At 41.9% G+C, this 24,246-nt stretch overlaps 1 long non-coding RNA gene across 1 annotated transcript; it reads left to right on the top strand.

Moving 5' to 3' along the window:
* Positions 1-6,993: 6,993 nt before the first annotated feature.
* LOC123487143 lies at positions 6,994-11,205 on the top strand. Its single transcript, XR_006659642.1, has 2 exons — positions 6,994-7,031; positions 11,141-11,205. It is a non-coding gene; the product is annotated as an uncharacterized LOC123487143 (long non-coding RNA).
* The last annotated feature ends 13,041 nt before the right edge of the window (positions 11,206-24,246 follow it).

Genomic DNA, 24,246 nt, shown 5'->3' with positions numbered 1-24,246 from the left:
ACAAAATAACTGTCAATCTACCTCGGCCTGGGGCTCCATGCAAGATCTCACCTCGTGGAGTTGCAATGATCATGAGAACGGTGAGGAATCAGCCCATAACTACACGGGAAGATCTTGTCAATGATCTCAAGGCAGCTGGGACCATAGTCACCAAGAAAACAATTGGTAATACATTATGCCGTGAAGGACTGAAATCCTGCAGCGCCCGCAAGGTCCCCCTTCTCAAGAAAGCACATATACAGGCTCGTCTGAAGTTTGCCAATGAACATCTGAATGATTCAGAGGAGAACTGGGTGAAAGTGTTGTGGTCAGATGAGACCAAAATCGAGCTCTTTGCCATCAACTCAACTCGCCGTGTTTGGAGGAGGAGGAATGCTGCCTATGACCCCAAGAACACCATCCCCACCGTCAACCATGGAGGTGGAAACATTATGCTTTGGGGGTGTTTTTCTGCTAAGGGGACAGGACAACTTCACTGCATCAAAGGGATGATGGACGGGGCCATGTACCGTCAAATCTTGGGTGAGAACCTCCTTCCCTCAGCCAGGGCATTGAAAATGGGTCATGGTTGGGTATTCCAGCATGACAATGACCCAAAACACACGGCCAAGGCAACAAAGGAGTGGCTCAAGAAGAAGCACATTATGGTCCTGGAGTGGCTTAGCCAGTCTCCAGACCTTAATCCCATAGAAAATCTGTGGAGGGAGCTGAAGGTTCGAGTTGCCAAACGTCAGCCTCGAAACCTTAATGACTTGGAGAAGATCTGCAAAGAGGAGTGGGACAAAATCCCTCCTGAGATGTGTGCAAACCTGGTGGCCAACTACAAGAAACGTCTGACCTCTGTGATTGCCAACAAGGGTTTTGCCACCAAGTACTAAGTAATGTTTTGCAGAGGGGTCAAATACTTATTTCCCTCATTAAAATGCAAATCAATTCACAACATTTTTTACATGCATTTTTCTGGATTTTGTTGTTGTTATTCTGTCTCTCACTGTTCAAATAAACCTACCATTAAAATTATAGACTGGACAGTGGGCAAACGTACAAAATCAGCAGGGGATCAAATACTTTTTTCCCTCACTGTATATAGGCTGTGAATGGCCTCACACACCAGTACAGTAGGTGGCAGTGTATGCACCTAAAAGTTGAATGCGCCCCGCCAACCAAATCCCAAAGAAGAAGGATGGAGAATGTGAAAAATGAGCAAAGTTTAAAATCTTTATTATTGATGTTTGATGAAGAGGATCTACCACCCTATGTAAAGCTGGGATATATAATATACCCCATAAGAGAGTTTGTGTAAAACCTGATGCAATGCAAGAAATGTAAAAAGTTTGGCCACATGTCAAGTGTTTGCAGACAGAAGGAATATGTTATTGAAGAGCATGTGAATGTAAAATGTTGTAACTGTGGTGGGGGTCATATTCCTGAATTCCCAGAGTGCCCTGTTAGGGTGAAAGAGGTTGAGGTGTCAATGATCAGGGCTGTACAGCAAATCTCCTATGTGGAGGCGGTGAAGAGAGTTATAGTAGCAAGAGGCCACAGTTCTGAAGAAGATATGGCGGTGGATGCACTGCAACCAGTTGCAAATGTTGTACGTCAATCAAGTGATCTGGATACACTTATTTTGAAGGTGGATTTTTTAGTATTTATAGCCACAGTTATTAATTTTACTGCACAATAAGTCCAAGAAGCTGGACATCATTATATCTGTAGCTGAGAAGTTTTTGGGCCTCCAAGACTTCACGGCAGAAGCCCTGCAAGGTCTACTGTAGCCAGAAAATGTTCCGCCCTCACAGGATCCTTCTGAGCCTGTGTAGGGACCTGATTAGAACAGAAAAGCAGGCTGATTTAGTTCAATTTTAATATAGTTATTGATAGTTTGTATGATTTTTTAGAAATACTGTATACACTGAACAAACATATAAACGCAACATGTAAAGTGTTGGTCCCATGTTTCATGAGGTGAAATAAAAGATCCCAGAAATGTTCCAGACACAAACTTATTTCTAAAATGTTGTGCACACATTTGTTTACATCCCAGTTAGTGAGCATTTCTCCTTTGCCAAGATAATCCATCCACCTGACAGGTGTGGCATATCAAGAAGCTGATTAAATAGCATGATCATCATTACACAGGTGCACCTTGTGCTGGGGACAAGAGTAGCTGAATAGGTTCTTGGCAGCATCTAATGGGGATCCCTAACAAATACAAAAATGCCACTCTAAAATGTGCAGTTTTTTCACACAACACAATACCACAGATGTCTCAAGTTTTGAGGGAGCATGCAATTGGCATGCTGACTGCAGGAATGTCCACCAGAGCTGTTGCCAGAGAATGTTAGGTTAATTTCTCTACCATTAGCTGCCTCCAATGTTGTTTTAGAGAATTTTGCCCAACCAGCCTCACAACTGCTGACCACCGTGTAATGGCATTGTGTGGGCGTGCGGTTTGCTGATGTCAGTGTTGTGAACAGAGTACCCCATGGTGGTATCGGGGTTATGGTACAGTGAGGGAAGAAAGTATTTGGTCAATAACAAAAGTTTCTCAATACTTTGTTATATACCCTTCGTTGGCTATGACACAGGTCAAACATTTTCTGAAATTCTTCACAAGGTTTTCACACGCTGTTGCTGGTATTTTGGCCCATTCCTCCATGCAGATCTCCTCTAGAGCAGTGATGTTTGGGGGCTGTCGCTGGGCAACACGGACTTTCAACTCCCTCCAAAGATTTTCTATGGGGTTGAGATCTGGAGACTGGCTAGGCCACTCCAGGACCTTGATATGCTTCTTACGAAGCCACTCCTTCGTTGCCCGGGCAGTGTGTTTGGGATCATTGTCATGCTGAAAGACCCAGCCACATTTCATCTTCAATGCCCTTGCTGATGGAAGGAGGTTTTCACTCAAAATCTCACGATACATGGCCCCATTCATTCTTTCCTTTACACGGATCAGTCGTCCTGGTCCCTTTGCAGAAAAACTGCCCGAAAGCATGATGTTTCCACCTCCATGCTTCACAGTAGGTATGGTGTTCTTTGGATGCAACTCAGCATTCTTTGTCCTCCAAACACGACGAGTTTAGTTTTTACCAAAAAGTTATATTTTGGTTTCATCTGACCATATGACATTCTCCCAATCCTCTTCTGGATCATCCAAATGCACTCTTCAGACGGGCCTGAACATGTACTGGCTTAAGCAGGGGGACACGTCTGGCACTGCAGGATTTGAGTCCCTGGTGGCGTAGTGTGTTACTGATGGTAGGCTTTGTTACTTTGGTCCCAGCTCTCTGCAGGTCATTCACTAGGTCCCCCCGTGTGGTTCTGGGATTTTTGCTCACCGTTCTTGTGATCATTTTGACCCCACGGGGTGAGATCTTGCGTGGAGCCCCAGATCGAGGGAGATTATCAGTGGTCTTGTATGTCTTCCATTTCCTAATAATTGCTCCCACAGCTGACTTCTTCAAACCAAGCTGCTTACCTATTGCAGATTCAGTCTTCCCAGCCTGGTGCAGGTCTACAATTTTGTTTCTAGCGTCCTTTGACAGCTCTTTGGTCTTGGCCATAGTGGAGTTTGGAGTGTGACTGTTTGAGGTTGTGGACAGGTGTGTTTTATACTGATAACAAGTTCAAACAGGTGCCATTAATACAGGTAATGAGTGGAGGACAGAGGAGCCTCTTAAAGAAGAAGTTACAGGTCTGTGAGAGCCAGAAATCTTGCTTATTTGTAGGTGACCAAATACTTATTTTCCACCATAATTTGCAAATAAATTCATAAAAAATCCTAAAATGTGATTTTCTGGAAAAAAATCTCAATTTGTCTGTCATAGTTGACGTGTACCTATGATGAAAATTACAGGCCTCTCTCATCTTTTTAAGTGGGAGAACTTGCACAATTGGTGGCTGACTAAATACTTTTTTCCCCACTGTATGGCATGGCGTAAGCTACAGACGACTAATACAATTGCATTTTATCGATGGCAGTTTGAATGCACAGAGATGCCATGACAAGATCCTGAGGCCCATTAAATACTTATTTCCCTAATTAAAATGCAAATCAATTTATAACATTTTTGACATGCGTTTTTCTGGATTTCATTTTTTGTTATTCTGTCTCTGACTGTTCAAATAAACCTTCCATTAAAATTATAGACTGATCATGTCTTTGTCAGTGGGCAAACGTACAAAATCAGCAGGGGATCAAATACTTTTTTCCCTCACTGTACATGGTTTGACACCAGTATTGCCTACATTTGTTGTATTCACTGGGCTGTCTAGAGTGATCAGATAGTAGACAAAATGACAGGCTACTTTGACACTGAGAATCTGAGATCAATAAAAACGACCTTGTCTTGAATCCATCAATAGCCGAGGCCCCTAAGTGTGCAGAGAAAACGCCTCCTCTGTGAAGCGCTCGTGTGCAATAACTCAATTCGCCGTTGCGTTCCTTCTAAATAACGTGATTTAAAAAAATATTTGCAACAGGTAAGTCGACAACTTAGTCCACTCTGTGCATAACAGCTTTTAGTTTTGGGAACAGAACTGTATTAAGATCAGATGTTTCATCGATTAGAACATTTGCATAATGTCGGCCAAAATCCATCTCCTTCCATCTTCTCCCACTGCCGGCCAGTGGGCTTCCTCTCACTACCATATTTGGTAGTGAGTGGAAACGCCAACCGGATGCTTCACAATTATACATCCAGTGAAATATCTGTCTCATTGTTCTATCTGTGGCTGCACTGTGGTAGTAGGGGAACAGGAAGTTCCGGGAAGGCACGCACCATTCCTCAGTATAAAGAAAGCTAATTTTTAGTTTATATAATGCTTTTCCGAGCTAATTCCATCCAACAGTTGCCAACCATTATTGAGTGTCACTCCTTGCCACATATAGGATCACCCTATATGGTATCGTGTTGCACCCTAGTCAGGATATTCCATCACGTACTCCTTCTAAGATTAGCACCAGTGGCCCCCCAGCTATCTTGGCCCGCATACCTTCTGGCACCCAACAGTGACAGAAATAAATACATGGAATGTATGTCATCCTCCAAATCCTTATGCAGCTCTCAATATTCCAAACATTAACTAATACTTTATAAAATATGTAATATCAGTATGTAATAGCACGTTTAAACGTTCTAATATCGAAAGAACATGTCATACAATGCTAGGTAACAAATCCATTAAGGTATTATCACGTTTGGTGTGTTATTTTTATGTCAAACTGAGTAAACCTGGTAACTATTTTACAAGTCACATGGCTAGATACTTTGGTTTTGTCTGAATGGATGTACATAATTTCCTCAAGGTGATTTCATAAAGAATCCAATTATTTTAGATTTCCGAGTTTGTTTAGCATGTCAAATTAACGAGCTGGTAAAATGGCGCCACCCACTCAGTCAGCATCAACGGATTTCAGTGCAGCAGAGAGACTATTTCACGGTTGCACTACTGTTTTGAAGCTGAATGTAATGATTATCAGTTTTCTATGTGTACTAATATTCAGACACATTCAGTTGTTTCTGTATTTATCGATAAATGTTACTATTGTGTGAACGGAAAATACAATTGGTTTTTGATTGAAGTAATACAGTGAAGACAAGGTTATTCAGGACAATAGTACATAGTGCTGCCTAAAACAAACAGTGACCTTGTACTAAATGGCTTTTGTCATTTATGCATTTACAGTACCAGTCAAAAGTTTGGACACACCTACTCATTCAAGGGTTTTTCTTAATTTTTTACTATTTTCTACATTGTAGAATAATAGTGAAGACATCTAAAGTATGAAATAACACATATGGAGTCATGTAGTAACCATAAAGGTGTTAAACAAATCAAATATATTTTAGATTTTAGATTCTTCAAAGTAGCCATCCTTTGCCATGATGACAGCTTTGTAGAATCTTTGTAATCTACAATGTAGAAAATAGTAAAAATAAAGAATTTGGGAAAATCTGCTATAGGTTAAGTTCCGGCACCTCAAATATCTAGCGCTTGAGCTCATGTTCCTCTTATAGAATGTTAGCTCAACAGTATTGTGGAGCTCCTGCACCTAAATATAAACAGTACCGGCACCCAAAATGAGTACTGGCACCTATTTCAGCCCAAGTCAAGCACTGAAGTAGATAATTTAACAAGAAGAAATATAATATATTTTTAGAGAATAAAGAAAGTGCAAGAACTGTCAAGACACTAACTTTTTGTGTCTGTTTCTCAATATTACTACAGGACGACTAGAATTAAATCTGATGCCGGTAACATCAATAGTGAGGACAAATCCAGCCAGCCTCTCTCCTTCCACACTGAGTCCAAACCTACAGTCATTGGGTCCTGATTGTGACAGTGGAGCCCAGTTTACTGCAGGATCCAGAGATGGCATCAGTGAAGCTGGAAGACTGCCGTCAAACACTGGAGCTGAACGTCATCATTAAAGATGAAGAAGAGGAAGAGGAGGAGAAGATTGGGAAATCTGTTTCTCATGGTAAGAGCAGGTTCTATCTATCTAAGTTTGTGTTATTCATTCCAACTTCTCACTGTGCATGAAAAGTTGCAGTAGAACTGTTTCATGACGAACTGTTTCAATGAGAAGGTAGATATCATTTCATGCTACTGACACTTACATGGTTTGACACCAGTATTGCCAGCATTTGTTTTATTCACTGGGCTATCTGGAGTGATCAGAGAGTAGACTAAAGAAGTGAAGTAGACAAACTGCCAATGTTTTAAAGTTCTATTAAATGAGTCTGTGTAGTTACGAACCCTTGTGATAGTGAGTGGAGGATGATATGGCTTCTACATCTGCATTGCTTGCTCTTTGGGGTTTTAGGCTGGGTTTCTATAAAGCACTTTGTGACAACTTCTGATGTAAAAGGGCTTCATAAAATACATTTGATTGACATGTATAGCACACCAACTGACTGGTTCTTCTGAGGTTGTTCACACAGGAGACCATGTTGAGACATTCAATACATCCAGAGAGCAACAGCAGGAAGATCACAGAGCTAAGAGGTCTCACCACTGCCCACATTGTGAGGCAAGTTTCTCAATTCTATGAAAGTTAAAAATACACCTACAAATACACACAGGAGAGAATCTGAATTCCTGTACTGACTGTGGGAAGAATTTCACAATATCAAAGGCTCTGACAGTTCATCGGAGAGTGCACATAGGAGAGAAGCCTTACTCCTGCTCTGACTGTGGGGCAAGTTTTTCTCAACTGGGCAACTTAAATACACATGAACGTATACACACAGGAGAGAAGCCTTACTCCTGCTCTGACTGTGGGAAGAGTTTCTCTCGACTGGGCCCCTTAAAAATACATGAATGTATACATACAGGAGAGAAGCCATACTCCTGCTCTGTCTGTGTAAAATGCTTCACAACATCAACTGAGCTAAGACTTCAACAGAGAACACACACAGGAGAGAAGCCTTACTCCTGCTCTGACTGTGGGAAGGGTTTCACTCAGCAGGAAAGCTTGAAATGACATCAACGGATACACACAGGAGAGAAGCCTTACTCCTGCTCTGACTGTGGGAAGAGTTTCTCTCGACTGGGCCCCTTAAAAATACATGAACGTATACATACAGGAGAGAAGCCTTACTCCTGCTCTGACTGTGTAAAGCGCTTCAAAACATCAATTGAGCTAAAAATTCATCAGAGAACACACACAGGAGAGAAGCCTTTCTTCTGCTCTGACTGTGGGACAAGTTTCTCTCAACTGGCCCACTTCAAAAAACATGAACGTATACACACAGGAGAGAAGCCTTACTCCTGCTCTGACTGTGGGAAGGGTTTCTCTCAGCAGGAAAGCTTGAAATCACACCAACGGATACACACAGGAGAGAAGCCTTACTCCTGCTCTGACTGTGGGAAGAGTTTCTCTCGACTGGGCCCCTTAAAAATACATGAACGTATACATACAGGAGAGAAGCCATACTCCTGCTCTGACTGTGTAAAATGCTTCACAACATCAACTGAGCTAAGACTTCATCAGAGAACACACACAGGAGAGAAGCCTTACTCCTGCTCTGACTGTGTAAAATGCTTTACAACATCAACTAGGCTAAAAGTTCATCAGAGAACACACACAGGAGAGAAGCCTTATTCCTGCTCTGACTGTGGGGCGAGTTTCTCTCAACTGGGCAACTTAAAACTACATGAATGTATACACACTGGAGAGAAGCCTTACTTCTGCTCTGACTGTGGGGCGAGTTTCTCTCGACTGGGCAACTTAAAACAACACAAACATATACACACAGGAGAGAAGCCTTAATACTGCTCTGACTGTGGAAAATGTTATTAAACATCAGTTGAGCTAAAAGGTCATCAGAGAACACACACAAGAGAAAAGCCTCATCAGTTGTCTCAGACCAGTTAAGAGTAAAGTCACTCCATCACTTCATTCTCACCTCAGAAAGGAAGTGGTAACAGTGAATTTGATAACATTAAGAAAGCGTAACACTCTATTGGAATCCTATTGTTTCTCACTGTTAGAGAACTGTGCAGAGGAAAGGGAACGTTATAGAATGTTAGCCTGTCTTGACTTTACTGATCAGTGTTCACCTGGTCAGTTTTGGTGTGTTTTGTTAGCTTCTACTGTAATGATATTGAGATGACCTTGGATTTGCCCTTAGGGTTGAATACACTCAGTGAGGTCTGATAGATGACTGGGTGGTACTGCTTTCCTCTGCAGTTTTCTGGGGGAATGAGCTAGTTCGGACACTCATTGGTACAACACAAGACATGCAGCAAGAGGTTTCTTCACAGTCCCCAGGTCCAGAACAGACGCTGGGAAACACACAGTATTAAATAGAGCCATGACTACATGGAACTCTCTGCCAGGTAACTCAAACTAGCAATAAAACCAGATTCAAAAAACATAAAATAAAATAAACCTTATGGCACATTACAAAAATAACAACAGGAACTTTTAGCTCAGCTGATGTTGTGAAGCATTTTACACATCTCATATGTATATACTGTATTCTATAATATTCTACTGTATCTTAGTCCATGTCGCTCTGTCATTGGTTGTCCATATGTATATACTGTATTCTATAATATTCTACTGTATATGCCGCTCTGTCATTGCTTGTCCATATTCAGTTGAAGTCGGAAGTTTACATACACTTAGGTTGGAGTCATTAAAACTTATTTTTCAACCACTCCACAAATTTCTTTTTAACAAACTATAGTTTTGGCAAGTCGGTTAGGACATCTGCTTTGTGCATGACACAAGTCATTTTTCCAACAATTGTTTACAGCCAGATTATTTCACTTATAATTCACTGTATCACAATTCCAGTGGGTCAAAAGTTTACATACACTAAGTTGACTGTGCCTTTAAACAGCTGGGAAAATTCCAGAAAATGATGTCATGGCTTTAGAAGCTTCTGATAGGCTAATTTACATAATTTGAGTCAATAGGAGGTGTACCTGTGGATGTATTTCAAGGCCTACCTTCAAACTCAATGCCTTTTTGCTTGACATCATGGGAAAATGAAAAGGAATCAGCCAAGACCTCAGAATAAATTTTGTAGACCTCTACAAGTCTGATTCATCCTTGGGAGCAATTTCCAAACACCTGAAGGTACCACGTTCATCTGTGCAAACAATAGTACGCAAGTATAAACACCATGGGACCACTCAGCCGTCATACCGCTCAGGAAGGAGACGCGTTCTGTCTCCTAGAGATGAACATACTTTGGTGCAAATCAATCCCAGAACAACAGCAAAGGACCTTGTGAAGATGCTGGAGGAAACGGGTACAAAAGTGTCTATATCCACAGTAAAATGAGTCTTATATCGACATAACCTGAAAGGCCGCTCAGCAAGGAAGAAGCCACTGCTCCAAAACCGCCATAAAAAAAAGCCAGACTACGGTTTGCAATTGCACATGGGGACAAAGATCGTACTTTTTTGAGAAATGTCCTCTGGTCTGATGAAACAAAAATAGAACTGTTTGGCCATAATGACCATTGTTATGTTTGGAGTAAAATAATGTTATGTTTGGAAGCAGAAGAACACCATCCCAACCGTGAAGCACAGGGGTGGCAGCATCATGCTGTCGGGGTGCTTTGCTGCAGGAGGGATTGGTGCACTTCACAAAATAGATGGCATCATGAGGAAGGAACATTATGTGGATATATTGAAGCAACATCTCAAGACATCAGTCAGGAAGTTAAAGCTTGGTCGCAAATGGGTCTTCCAAATGGACAATGACCCCAAGCATACTTCCAAGTTGTGGCAAAATGGCTTAAGGACAACAAAGTCAAGGTATTGGAGTGGCAATCACAAAGCCCTGACCTCAAACCTATAGAAAATGTGTGGGCAGAACTGAAAAAGTGTGTGCGAGCAAGGAGGCCTACAAACCTGACTCAGTTACACCAGCCCTGTCAGGAGGAATGGGCCAAAATTCACCCAACTTATTGTGGGAAGCTTGTGGAAGGCTACCCGACACGTTTGACCCAAGTTAAACAATTTAAAGGCAATGCTACCAAATACTAATTGAGAGTATGTAAACTTCTGACCCACTGCGAATGTGATTAAATAAATAAAAGCTGAAATAAATCATTGTCTCTACTATTATTCTGACATTTCACATTCTTAAAATAAAGTGGTGATCCTAACTGACCTAAGACAGGGAATTTTTACAGGAATTGTGAAAAACTGAGTTTAAATGTATTTGGCTAAGGTGTATGTAAATAAGGTATTATTGTTTTTAATAAATGTGAAAACATTTCTAAGAACCTGTGTTTGCTGTTGAGGATGATATGGCCCATAATTTGCATGACTTTTGTCCCTTTTTAGCTTTTGACACTTACCAACTTTTAGAATAGTTTCCCCCCCCCTTTTGTATTGTACAGCCTACTGATATGTAAACATATGTCACCTGGTACAGCCAGAAGAGGACTGGCCACCCCTTTAAGCCTGGTTCCTCTCTATGTTTTTCCCTGGGTTTCTGCTTCATAGGGAGTTTTTAGTAGCCACTATGTTGTCTCTCCTGGCTATCATAAGATGAATGCACTAGCTGTGGGTCTCTCTGGACGGGAGCATCTGCAACATGACTAAATTGTAAATGTAGTGCATGATGATGTATTTGATGTATTTTTTGTGTTTCCTGTTTGGACCCCAGGAAGAGTAGCCGCTGGGGATCCTAATAAAATACTACATTGTACTGAATGTATCAGATAGAGATGATGTGATGATCAGTTTTCACCATTAGTCTTTTTTTGGATCATTTATGAATGTGTTATTCAATGTGTTTCTATTGGATATAGTAGTAAAGGCCAAATTCATTTTTAAACATATATTTTTATAACAAAAGGGGTCCTAAAATTCATAATCAAAGAGAGCATTATTGAATGTTAGCATCTCTTTACTTTACTGATCAGTGTTGCACCTTGTCAGTTTTGGTGTGTTTTGTTAGCTTCTACTGTAATGATACTGAGATGACCTTGGATTTGCCTTTAAGGTTGAATATCATATTTGAGGCGTCTCACAATGGAGTCTGATGGTTAACTGGGTGGTACATTACATTTACATTTTAGTAATTTAGCAGACGCTCTTATCCAGAGCGACTTACATGAGCAATTAGGGTTAAGTGCCTTGCTCAAGGTCACATCTGCAGTTTTCTGTGGGAATGAGCTAGTAGACACAACATACACTGAGTGTACAAAACATTAAGGACACCTGCTCTTTCCATGACATAGACTGACTAGGTGAACCCAGGTGAAAGCTATGATCCTTAAAGATGTAGTTGTGGTGTATTTATTATGGATCCCCATTAGCTTTCAGCAGAAAACAAGAAACTGCAGTGGGCTAAGGAATGAAAACACTGGACACTGGAGAATTTGAATAACATTGCCTGGTCTGATGAATCCCCGGTTCCTGCTGTTTCATGCTGATGGGAGGACTAAGGTATGGAGAAAACCATGAGTACATGCATCCATGCTGTGTGTCAGCATTGCAGGCTGGTGGTGGTGGTGTGGGGTGTGATTTCATGGCACACATTGGGCCCCTTGATAAAAGTGGAGCAACGTTTGAATGCCACAGGATATCTAAACATCATTACCAATCAGGTGCATCCCTTCATGGCAATAGTTATCCATCTGCAAAATATATTTTTTCAGCAGGATTATGCCCCATGCCACGAGGCTTGTCCAGGAATGGTTCCACCAACATGACAGTGAATTCAGCTTACTGCAGTGGCCTGCCAAGTCACCAGAGCTCAATCCAATTGTGCATCTTTGTGGATTAATTGTGGATTCTTTTATATTACTAAACAACTTTTATTAATTATAAAAAGGCTATGAATCGACTACTTGTGTTTTTTAAATTGTCTTTTAAAATTAGATTAATTATTTTATTAATTGATTATGAATGTATTTGGATACCTGTATTGAAGTTAATTGATCTGGCCGCAGGTAGCCTAGCGGTTAAGAGTGTTGGGCCAGTAACTGAAAGGTCGCTGGTTTGAATCCCGAGCCAACTAGGTGAAAAATCTGTTGTTGTGCCCTTGATCAAGGCAATTAACCCTAATTGGTCCTGTAAGTTGCTCTGGATAAGAGCATCTGCTAAATGACTCAAATGTAATGAAAAATACTGTTTGTACATTAATTTGATCTGGGCAACATCTTTTTGTGTATAATTAAATGAAACAAACTGTTTTAAATCACATAGTTAGTGTCTTACCCTGGCCAGAGGGACAGGGCCAGCTAGACTATGTAGCTGCTGTTGTTAGTAGCCTGCAGTTTCCATGCAATACAGCATGTCAGATCGCTAGTGTTTAGGTGTATAGGCTTCTACATTTATGCAAGAGTTTTTGCTTGTGTCTGTCGGGAGTGATGTGTTATCAGGCTTGCTAAATAACTACCGGAGGGAAGTGGAGAGCGCTCCTTGAGCTTTGTGCCCGGTCCACGCGACATGGTCAAGAGACGCAAAGAGCCAGCATTAGCACTCCGATGTGAAGGACAGCTCTTACAAAAATGTACCATCGTAGTACAATGAACAACAACATTCCATGGTACTATGATGTTTTTTTTTACAAAATACAACTAACGTTTATTTATTTTATAAACATCCCTTTCATAGCACCTACCACTCCATTCAAGGAGTAGTTCACTATTTTACAACTTTAAGTCCTATATGTAAGGTTTGTATACAGGGGACGTCGGTCTGTACTCAAGATTCAAAGGTACAGTGGGGAAAAAAAGTATTTAGTCAGCCACCAATTGTGCAAGTTCTCCCACTTAAAAAGATGAGAGAGGCCTGTAATTTTCATCATAGGTACACGTCAACTATGCAGACCCGTCGCCAGACCTCAGTCTTAAGGGGGGCATATGAAATGCATGGGAGGGCAGGGCACAATTATTATTAGCCTACAGTACATATATTTAATAATAAATTCCCTCAAGTGGGGGGGGCACAATCATTTTTTGGGGCGGGCCCGGCCCCCTATTGCCCGCCCATAGCGACGGGTGTGCAACTATGACAGACAAAATGAGAAAAATTAATCCAGAAAATCACATTGTAGGTTTTTTAATGAATTTATTTGCAAATTATGGTGGAAAATAAGTATTTGGTCAATAGCAAAAGTTTCTCAATACTTTGTTATATACCCTTTGTTGGCAATGACACAGGTCAAACGTTTTCACACACTATTGCTGGTATTTTGGCCCATTCCTCCATGCAGATCTCCTCTAGAGCAGTGATGTTTTGGGGCTGTCGCTGGGCAACACAGACTTTCAACTCCCTCCAAAGATTTTCTATGGGGTTGAGATCTGGAGACTGGAGGACTGGACTCCAGGACCTTGAAATGCTTCTTACGAAGCCACTCCTTCGTTGCCCGGGCGGTGTGTTTGGGATCATTGTCATGCAGAAAGACCCAGCCACGTTTCATCTTCAATGCCCTTGCTGATGGAAGGAGGTTTTCACTCAAAATCTCACGATACATGGCCCCATTCATTCTTTCCTTTACACGGATCAGTCGTCCTGGTCCCTTTGCAGAAAAACAGCCCCAAAGCATGATGTTTCCGACCCCATGCTTCACAGTAGGTATGGTGTTCTTTGGATGCAACTCAGCATTCTTTGTACTCCAAACACGACAAGTTGAGTTTTTACCACAAAAAAACATAAGAACCATTCATACTGTCAGATCTAATATGGAAGAATTGAATACAAAAGAGAAGGAGAGGTTGACCAGTACAAATTCATGTACTACTGTTATTTTTCATTGGCAGATCAATGCAGTTTTCCAAACATAGTCATAATCCGTTTTTTTGTAAGATTTTAACTGAACACAAATATAAACACAACATTCAACAATTTTACAAGGGTACAGTTCATATAAGGAAATCAGTCAATTGAAATACATTCATTAGGCCCTAATCTATGGATTTCACATGACAGGGGCCAACCCATCAGCCAATAAGAATGATTTTTCCCCACTAAAGGGCTTTATTACAGATAGAAATACTCCTCAGTTTCATCAGCTGTCCGGGTGGCTGGTCTCAGACGATCCTGCAGGTTAAGATGCCAGATGTGGAGGTCCTGGGCTTGCACAGTTACACGTGGTCTGTGGCTGTGAAGCCAGTTGGACGTTCTGCCAAATTCTCGGTAGAGAAATGTACATTAAATTCTCTGGCAACAGCTCTGGTGAACATTCCTGCAGTCAGCATGCCAATTGTGCACTCCCTCAAAATGTAGACATCTGTGGCATTGTGTTGTGTGACAAAACTGCACATTTCAGAGTGGCCTTTTATTGTGCCCAGCACAAGGTGCACCTGTGTAATGATCATGCTGTTTAATCAGCTTCTTGATATGCCACAACTCGCAGGTGGATTGATTATCTTGGCAAAGGAGAAATGCTCACTAACAGAAATGGAAACATTTGTGCACCAAATTTGAGAGAAATAAGCTTTTTGTGCGTATGGAAAATATCCGGGATCTTTTATTTCAGCTCATAAAACATGGGACCAACACTTTACATGTCAAGTTTATATATTTTTTCAGTATAGTTTTAGAAGACAATTAACTAAATACGTAGTCATTTCATTTTAATTGTCACATGTTTGGTAAACAACAGGTGTAGAATAACAGTGAAATGTTGACCAACAATGGAGAACACAATACAATAATTATAATAATAGGAAAAAGATTGTAGCACAAGGAATTAATACACGATGAGCAATGATAGCTTGGCTATATACATGGGGTGCCAATACCTAGTCAATGGTAGCTTGGCTATATACATGGGGTGCCAATACCTAGTCAATGGTAGCTTGGCTATATACATGGGGTGCCAATACCTAGTCAATGGTAGCTTGGCTATATACATGGGGTGCCAATACCTAGTCAATGATAGCTTGGCTATATACATGGGGTGCCAATACCTAGTCAATGGTAGCTTGGCTATATACATGGGGTGCCAATACCTAGTCAATGGTAGCTTGGCTATATACATGGGGTGCCAATACCTAGTCAATGGTAGCTTGGCTATATACATGGGGTGCCAACACCTAGTCAATGGTAGCTTGGCTATATACATGGGGTGCCAATACCTAGTCAATGATAGCTTGGCTATATACATGGGGTGCCAATACCTAGTCAATGGTAGCTTGGCTATATACATGGGGTGCCAATACCTAGTCAATGATAGCTTGGCTATATACAGTGCAATCTGAAAGTATTCAGACCCCTTAACTTTTTCCACATTTTATTACGTTACAGCCATATTCTAAAGTTGGTTAAATCATTTTCCCCCTTCATCAATCTACACACAATACCCCATAATGTCAAAGCAAAACACAGGTTTTTAGACATTTTTCCTAATTTATTAATAAAAAATGGAAATATCTAAGTATTCAGACCCTTTACTCAGTACTTTCTTGAAGAACCTTTGGCAGCGATTACAGCAGAGTCTTCTTGGGTATGATGCTACAAGCTTGGCACACCTGTATTTGGGGAGTTTCATTCATTCTTCTCTGCAGATCCTCTCAAACTCTATCAGGTTGGATGGGGAGCGTTGCTGCACAGCTATTTTCTGGTCTCTCCGGAGATGTTCAATCGGGTTCAAGTCTGGGCTCTGGCTGAGCCAGGTGAACCTTCGCCCCAGTCTGAAGTCCTGAGCGCTCTGGAGCAGGTTTTCATCAAGGATCTCTCTGTACTTTATTCCCTCGATCCTGACTAGTCACCCAGTCCCTGCCTCTGAAAAACATCCGCACAGCATGATACTGCCACGACCATGCTTCACCGTAGGCATGGTGCCAGGTTTCCTCCAGACGTGACGCTTGGTATTCAGGCCAAAGAGTTCAATCTTGGTAACAACAGACCAGAGAATCTTGTTTCTCATGGTCAGAGTCCTTTAGGTGCCTCTTGGCAAACTTCAAGCGGGCTGAACTCTGGAGCTCTGTCAAAGTGATCATCGGGTTCTTGGTCACCTCCCTGACCAAGGCCCTTCTCCTCCGATTGCGCATTTGGCCGGGTGGACAGCTCTAGGAAGAATCTTGGTGATTCCAAACTTCTTCCATTTAAGAATGGAGGAGGCCACGGTGTTCTTGGGGACCTTCAATGCTGCAGACATTTTTTGGTACCCTTCCCCAGATCTGTGCCTCATCACAATCCTGTCTCGGAGCTCTACGGACAATTCCTTCAACCTCATGGCTTGGTTTTTGCTCTGACATGCAATGTCAACTGTGGGATGTTAAATCGACAGACAAACCACGTCCAATCAATTGAATTTATCTCAGGTGGACTCCAATCAAGTTGTAGAAACATCTCAAGGAATGTCAATGGAAACAGGATTATACATTTTGAGATTCATAGCAAAGGATCTTGAATACTAATGTAAATAAGTTTTTGCAAAAATGTCTAAACCTATTTCCACTTTGTCATTATGGGGTATTGTGTGTAGATTGATGAGGGATTTTTGTTGCTTTTGTTGTTTGTAAAAAAAAAAATCATTTTTACAATAAGGCTGTAACTTATTTTTTTGTTGAAAAAGTCAAGGGGTCTGAATACTTTCAGAATGCACTGTATAGACACTAACTACTTCACTTTAAACACTTTGTTATATTTATGCACAAGAGAAGTTGCCCAGCACAAATTCATGTACAAACATGATTTTTCATTACATATTTGTAATTTAGCAGATGCTCTTATCCAGAGTGACTTATAGGACCAATTGGGGTTAATTGCCTTGCTCAAGGCCACAATGACAGATTTTTTTACCTAGTTGGCTCGGGATTCAAACCAGCGACTTTTCAGTTACTGGCCCAACACTCTTAACCGCTAGGCTACCTGTTAAATACATAACACAATACGTGACATAAGTAGAATACAGAACACTTGGGCGGCAGGTTGCTTAGTGGTTAAGAGCGTTGTGCCAGTAACCGAAAGGTCGCTGGTTCTAATCCCGAGCCGACTAGGTGAAAAATCTGTCGACGTGCACTTGAGCAAGGCACTTAACCCTAATTGCTCCTGTAAGTCGCTCTGGATAAGAGCTCCTGCTAAATGACCAATTTATTTATTTATTATTTATTAAACATTACAGGACATTTTTCATGATGGAAATTGAAATATTAAAATGTTATTTAAAAAAAGCAGTGGGTAGAGTGGTGTTTCGCAGGCGGTTTGTACGGGCAGTTATACAGGACAGTTTGTGGCTGTTTCTCAGGAGCCTGGTGGTGCAGTTACCTCTTCTTGGAGGGAGCAGGTCATTCAGTGGATGGTCAAGAGTGTGCATGTCCTTCACCAGGTGCACTGCAGCCTGTTCTCGCCTGCTCTGCAGTGACGGGAGCTGTGGTTGGACTGCTCCACCTCTGGAGATGATCCTCAAGGCCCTCCTCTGCACCCTGTCTAGTTGGGTCTGCTGCTTTTTACTGCATCCAACTAACAGCACTCCACCGTATTCCAGAACAGTCAAAAAAGGCGTTTCGAGGCCTTTCTCACTGGCTGCTCCACATGTCACCACTGAGGTTAGAGTCTAGATTAAAATCAAGATACTTGGTTGTTGTTACCACTGGTACTTCCTGTCTTCTAGGATTAGTGGTGCAGGTTGTGGATGGTCCTCTGACCAAGGGCTAAATGTGCCAGTTGCCATCACCCTCTGCCCTCTTTCGGTGGTGTAGCTGTGGAGCCAGGCTAGTAACCTTGGACACAGTTCAATGTCAGACAGATGTTGCAGGAACTATGCGTGATCTACTCGATCAAAGGCTTTGGACACATCAGCAAGTAACACCCTCACCATTGTTGGGTTTATGGAGTCTGTAGCTGTCAGCCAGGAGTATGTGGCTTTCCCAAGGGCGATAGTAGTTCTGGACTTTGGGAGGTAGTCATACTGAATCGTGCACTCAGATAACACCTCCTACTGGCAGGGGACAGTTTTAACAATGTGTTTGATGACAGGGGATAGATCTTCTGCATGCTCTTTTCGTAGCCAGGCTGGAATGCCATCAGGCCCACATGCTTTACGTGGGCTGAGTCTGTTCAGAGCTTGCATTAACTGGCCAATGCTGCACAGCTCAACCTGCTTTGTAGACATGGGCAGGGGGAAGATGGCAAGATGTGTGGTGCTTGTCCATGCCTCAGCAAAGAAGCCATTCAAAACATCAGCCACGTTGTCGTCTTCAATTCCTTTGACCTGTATTCTCCCTCCTGATGTTTTCTTTGGTCCCAGTCCATTGTTAATGAAGTCCCACCATTCCTTAGGGTTTTTCTTCTTTAGGTCCTGGATTTCAGTTTTGTAGAAGATTGTCTTTGCTTCCTTGATAATCATTTGCACTGTGTTTCTGTATTTTCTCCATGTCATTGTTTCTCCCCATCTGTTGAAAATATTCTGTATTTTCCTGATGGCAGCCTTTATTCTTTCAGTCATCCAGGGCTTGTCCAGTGTTGTTTTCTAATTGGCATGTATACATCAAGTGCAGTTTGAATGCAGGAGTTGAACGTCTCCACCTTTGCATCGATGCTCTCCACCTCATGTATGGCAGACCAGTCAGTACTGGCCATACATCGTGCAAAGGTCTCCTTTCTGTTCTGGGTTACCAGATGTCCTTTTTTCCGCTGCACCTCTCTTCTCCCTCCTGATGTTGTGTTTGGAGAGAACAGCAGACATTTGTGATCACAGGATCCGATAGGAGTAAGTACAGTGGGTTGTGTGTATCAGATCTAGGATGGAGTCCCCTCTGTGGTCTTGTCTTTGGCCACTTGTTTCATGTATGGATGGGAGTTTGTCAGCATCTTGATGGGCAGGTGATTAAAGTCTCCACACAGGATGAGACCCATTTGGGGAGAGGACATCCTGATCACATGGACAGTGATTATGAGATAATCCACAGTGTTCTGCTGCAGTGTTTTGTCATGTGCCCATGGTGGATGTTAGAGCACTCCACTACCAGAGATGAAACTGAGCTGGGGTGTTGTTTAGGACGGAGCTGAAGACACTCAAACTCTTCTTTCTCTAGGTCAGTTATTCTTCTCTTTGCCTGCATACTGTGATTCACATACATAGCCACGCCCCCTCCTCGCATCCCCTCTCTGGACCTGTCAATTCTGAACAGCTGATAGTCTTTGTCATCAGAACAGCCTCAATTTGTCAGGGCATGGATGCATGTACTCGTGGTTTCCTCAATATCCTATACCTCTCATTATCTTTACAGTAGGAGCTATCTAAGGACTGCAAAACTGACAAGGTGCACACTGATCAGTTAAGAGATTCTAACATTCTACAACTTTCTCGATCCTCTGCACAGTTCTCTCACAGTGAGAAACAATAGGATTATAATAGAGTGTTCTATGCTTTCTTAATTTGATCCAATCCACTACTACTTCTTATGTATACGTTGGTGTCTTTTTAAATTGCCAGATCTGTAGAATCTCATCTCACAGTCAGAGCAGAAGTATGGCTTCTCTCCTGTATGTATACGTTCATGTATTTTAAAGTGGCCCAGTCGAGAGAAACTCTTCCCACAGTAAGAGCAGGAGTAAGGCTTCTCCCCTGTGTGTATACGTTCATGTCTTTTTAAGCTGCCAAGATGAGAGAAACTTAACCCACAGTCAGAGCAGGAGTAAGGCTTCTCTCCTGTGTGTATACGTTCATGTTGTTTTAAGCTGCCCAGTTGAGAGAAACTTGCCCCACAGTCAGAGCAGGAGTAAGGCTTCTCTCCTGTGTGTATACGTTCATGTTGTTTTAAACTGCCCAGATGAGAGAAACTTGCCCCACAGTCAGAACAGGAGTAAGGCTTCTCTCCTGTGTGTAACCGTTGGTGTGATTTTAAGCTGTCCTGTAGAGAGAAATTTTTCCCACAGTCAGAGCAGGAGTAAGGCTTCTCTCCTGTGTGTATACGTTCATGTTGTTTTAACCTGCCCAGATGAGAGAAACTTGCCCCACAGTCAGAACAGGAGTAAGGCTTCTCTCCTGTATGTATACGTTCATGTGTTTTTAAGTGGCCCAGTTGAGAGAAACTTGCCCCACAGTCAGAGCAGGAGTAAGGCTTCTCTCCTGTGTGTGTTCTCTGATGAAGTCTTAGCTCAGTTGATGTTGTGAAGCATTTTACACAGTCAGAGCAGGAGTATGGCTTCTCTCCTGTGTGTATACGTTCATGTTGTTTTAAGCTGCCCAGATGAGAGAAACTTGCCCCACAGTCAGAACAGGAGTAAGGCTTCTCTCCTGTGTGTAACCGTTGGTGTGATTTTAAGCTGTCCTGTCGAGAGAACCTCTTCCCACAGTAAGAGCAGGAGTAAGGCTTCTCCCCTGTGTGTATACGTTCATGTCTTTTTAAGCTGCCAAGATGAGAGAAACTTGCCCCACAGTCAGAGCAGGAGTAAGGCTTCAATCCTATGTGCACTCTCTGATGAACTGTCAGAGCCTTTGATATTGTGAAATTCTTCCCACAGTCAGTACAGGAATTCAGATTCTCTCCTGTGTGTATATGTAGGTGTATTTTTAACTTTGATAGAATTGAGAAACTCGCCTCACAATGTGGGCAGTGGTGAGACCTCTTAGCTCTGTGATCTTCCTGCTGTTGCTCTCTGGATGTATTGAATGTCTCAACATGGTCTCCTGTGTGAACAACATCAGAAGAACCAGTCAGTTGGTGTGATATACATGTCAATCAAATGTATTTTATGAAGCCCTTTTTACATCAGAAGTTGTCACAAAGTGCTTTATAGAAACCCAGCCAAAACCCCCAAAGAGCAAGCTTTGCAGATGTAGAAGCCATATCATCCTCCACTCACTATCACAAGGGTTCGTAACTACACAGACTCATTTAATAAAACTTTAAAACATTGGCAGTTTGTCTACTTCACTTCTTTAGTCTACTATCTGATCACTCTAGATAGCCCAGTGAATAAAACAAATGCTGGCAATACTGGTGTAAAACCATGTACAATGAGGGAAAAAAGTATTTGATTCCCTGCTGATTTTGTACGTTTGCCCACTGACAAAGACATGATCAGTCTATAATTTTAATGGTAGGTCTATTTGAACAGTGAGAGACAGAATAACAACAAAGAAATCCAGAAAAACACATGTCAAAAATGTTATAAATTTATTTGCATTTTAATGAGGGAAATAAGTATTTAATGGGCCTCAGGATCTTGTCATGGCATCTCTGTGCATTCAAACTGCCATCTATAAAATGCAATTGTATTAGTTGTCTGTAGCTTACGCCATGCCATACAGCGGGGGGGAAAGTATTTAGTCAGCCACCAATTGTGCAAGTTCTCCCACTTAAAAAGATGAGAGAGGCCTGTAATTTTCATCATAGGTACACGTCAACTATGACAGACAAATTTAAGATTTTTGTCCCAGAAAATCACATTGTAGGATTTTTAATGAATTTATTTGCAAATTATGGTGGAAAATAAGTATTTGGTCACCTACAAACAAGCAAGATTTCTGGCTCTCACAGACCTGTAACTTCTTCTTTAAGAGGCTCCTCTGTCCTCCACTCGTTACCTGCATTAATGGCACCTGTTTGAACTTGTTATCAGTATAAAAGACACCTGTCCACAACCTCAAACAGTCACACTCCAAACTCCACTATGGCCAAGACCAAAGAGCTGTCAAAGGACACCAGAAACAAAATTGTAGACCTGCACCAGGCTGGGAAGACTGAATCTGCAATAGGTAAGCAGCTTGGTTTGAAGAAATCAACTGTGGGAGCAATTATTAGGAAATGGAAGACATACAAGACCACTGATAATCCCCCTCGAGCTGGGGCTCCACGCAAGATCTCACCCCGTGGGGTCAAAATGATCACAAGAACGGTAAGCAAAAATCCCAGAACCACACGGGGGGACCTAGTGAATGACCTGCAGAGAGCTGGGACCAAAGTAACAAAGCCTACCATCAGTAACACACTACGCCGCCAGGGTCTCAAATCCTGCAGTGCCAGACGTGTCCCCCTGCTTAAGCCAGTACATGTCCAGGCCCGTCTGAAGTTTGCTAGAGAACATTTGGATGATCCAGAAGAGGATTGGGAGAATGTCATATGGTCAGATGAAACCAAAATATAACTTTTTGGTAAAAACTCAACTCGGCGTGTTTGGAGGACAAAGAATGCTGAGTTGCATCCAAAGAACACCATACCTACTGTGAAGCATGGGGGTGGAAACATCATGCTTTGGGGCTGTTTTTCTGCAAAGGGACCAGGACGACTGATCCATGTAAAGGAAAGAATGAATGGGGCCATGTATCGTGAGATTTTGAGTGAAAACCTCCTTCCATCAGCAAGGGCGTTGAAGATGAAACGTGGCTGGGTTGGGCAGCATGACAATGATCCCAAACACACCGCCCGGGCAACGAAGGAGTGGCTTCGTAAGAAGCATTTCAAGGTCTGGAGTGGCCTAGCCAGTCTCCAGATCTCAACCCCATAGAAAATCTTTGGAGGGAGTTGAAGGTCTGTGTGGCCCAGCGACAGCCCCAAAACACCACTGCTCTAGAGGAGATCTGCATGGAGGAATGGGCCAAAATACCAGCAACAGTGTGTGAAAACCTTGTGAAGACTTACAGAAAACGTTTGACCTGTGTCATTGCCAACAAAGGGTATATAACAAAGTATTGAGAAACTTTTGTTATTGACCAAATACTTATTTTCCACCATAATTTGCAAATTAATTAATTAAAAATCCTACAATGTGATTTTCTGGATTTTTTCCCCTCGTTTTGTCTGTCATAGTTGACGTGTACCTATGATGAAAATTACAGGCCTCTCTCATCTTTTTAAGTGGGAGAACATGCACACTTGGTGGCTGACTAAATATTTTTTTCCCCCACTGTATTTCTACTGATAGCCTCCATTCCTGGTAAGGTCCTAATGGCAGGGGACTTTAATTGCACTCTTGATCTTCATCTAGATCGCTCCTCTGGTTTAGACACTTCCCACTCGCAGAGTAGAAAGAAATTACAGCATTTCATTCAGGACTTAAATCTATGTGAACCTTGGAGGACTCAGAACCCGAGTAAAAGGGAGAATTCATGTTCACATTTAAATCATATTCTCATGTAGACTACTTTTTAGTTTCTTGCTCATTGCTTCCCAATGTAGCAGGAAGTGGATATGATACTGTTGTTTTGAATGACCATTCCCCTGTGTGATTATTCTATATGGATTACAAAACTAGTAAAAGGATCCTCTAGATGGCGTTTGCATCCCAGATGGTTAAAGGACCCAGACTTCTTACATTACGCTGGAGTGCATATAGATGTTTATTTCACATTGAACACTGACCAAACGTCAGCGAGTACCAGATGGGAGGATTTCAAAGCACATATTTGCGGGCAAATTATACGTTTTACCAGTTTCAAATCTGATAAATCAGAAAATGAGAGACGGAGAGCAAAATGAGAGAATTGGAGAGGGAAGCTTTTTTGGATAACTCAGTAGAAGTAAACAAGGAATGATTTGGTCTTAAAGCTCAGTATGAAGAACTTCCCACCTCTAAGGCTGCAAACAGCTTAACTAGGCTGAAACAGTCCTATGATCAAGGTGAAAAACCTGGTAAATTGCTGGCCTGGCACATTAAGAAGCAAAATTCAGCCTTTAATGCAATTCATAATTTACAAGGACAATTATCAATGGATCCTGTAGAAATAAACCAAACATTTGCTTCCTACTACAACACACTTTACAACTTTGAATCTCCTGAGAACTGAACTAGTCAGGTCTTCATTTTCCCTCTATTTCAGAAGACACTCATTTGGATCTGATAAAAGGAATTGGATGGTGTTGAAAT

This window comes from Coregonus clupeaformis, unplaced genomic scaffold (assembly GCF_020615455.1).
Source record: "Coregonus clupeaformis isolate EN_2021a unplaced genomic scaffold, ASM2061545v1 scaf1489, whole genome shotgun sequence".
Taxonomy (NCBI): Eukaryota; Metazoa; Chordata; class Actinopteri; order Salmoniformes; family Salmonidae; genus Coregonus; species Coregonus clupeaformis.
Note: the sequence above shows the minus strand (reverse complement) of the source record. Positions and strands in the feature narration are given on the sequence as shown.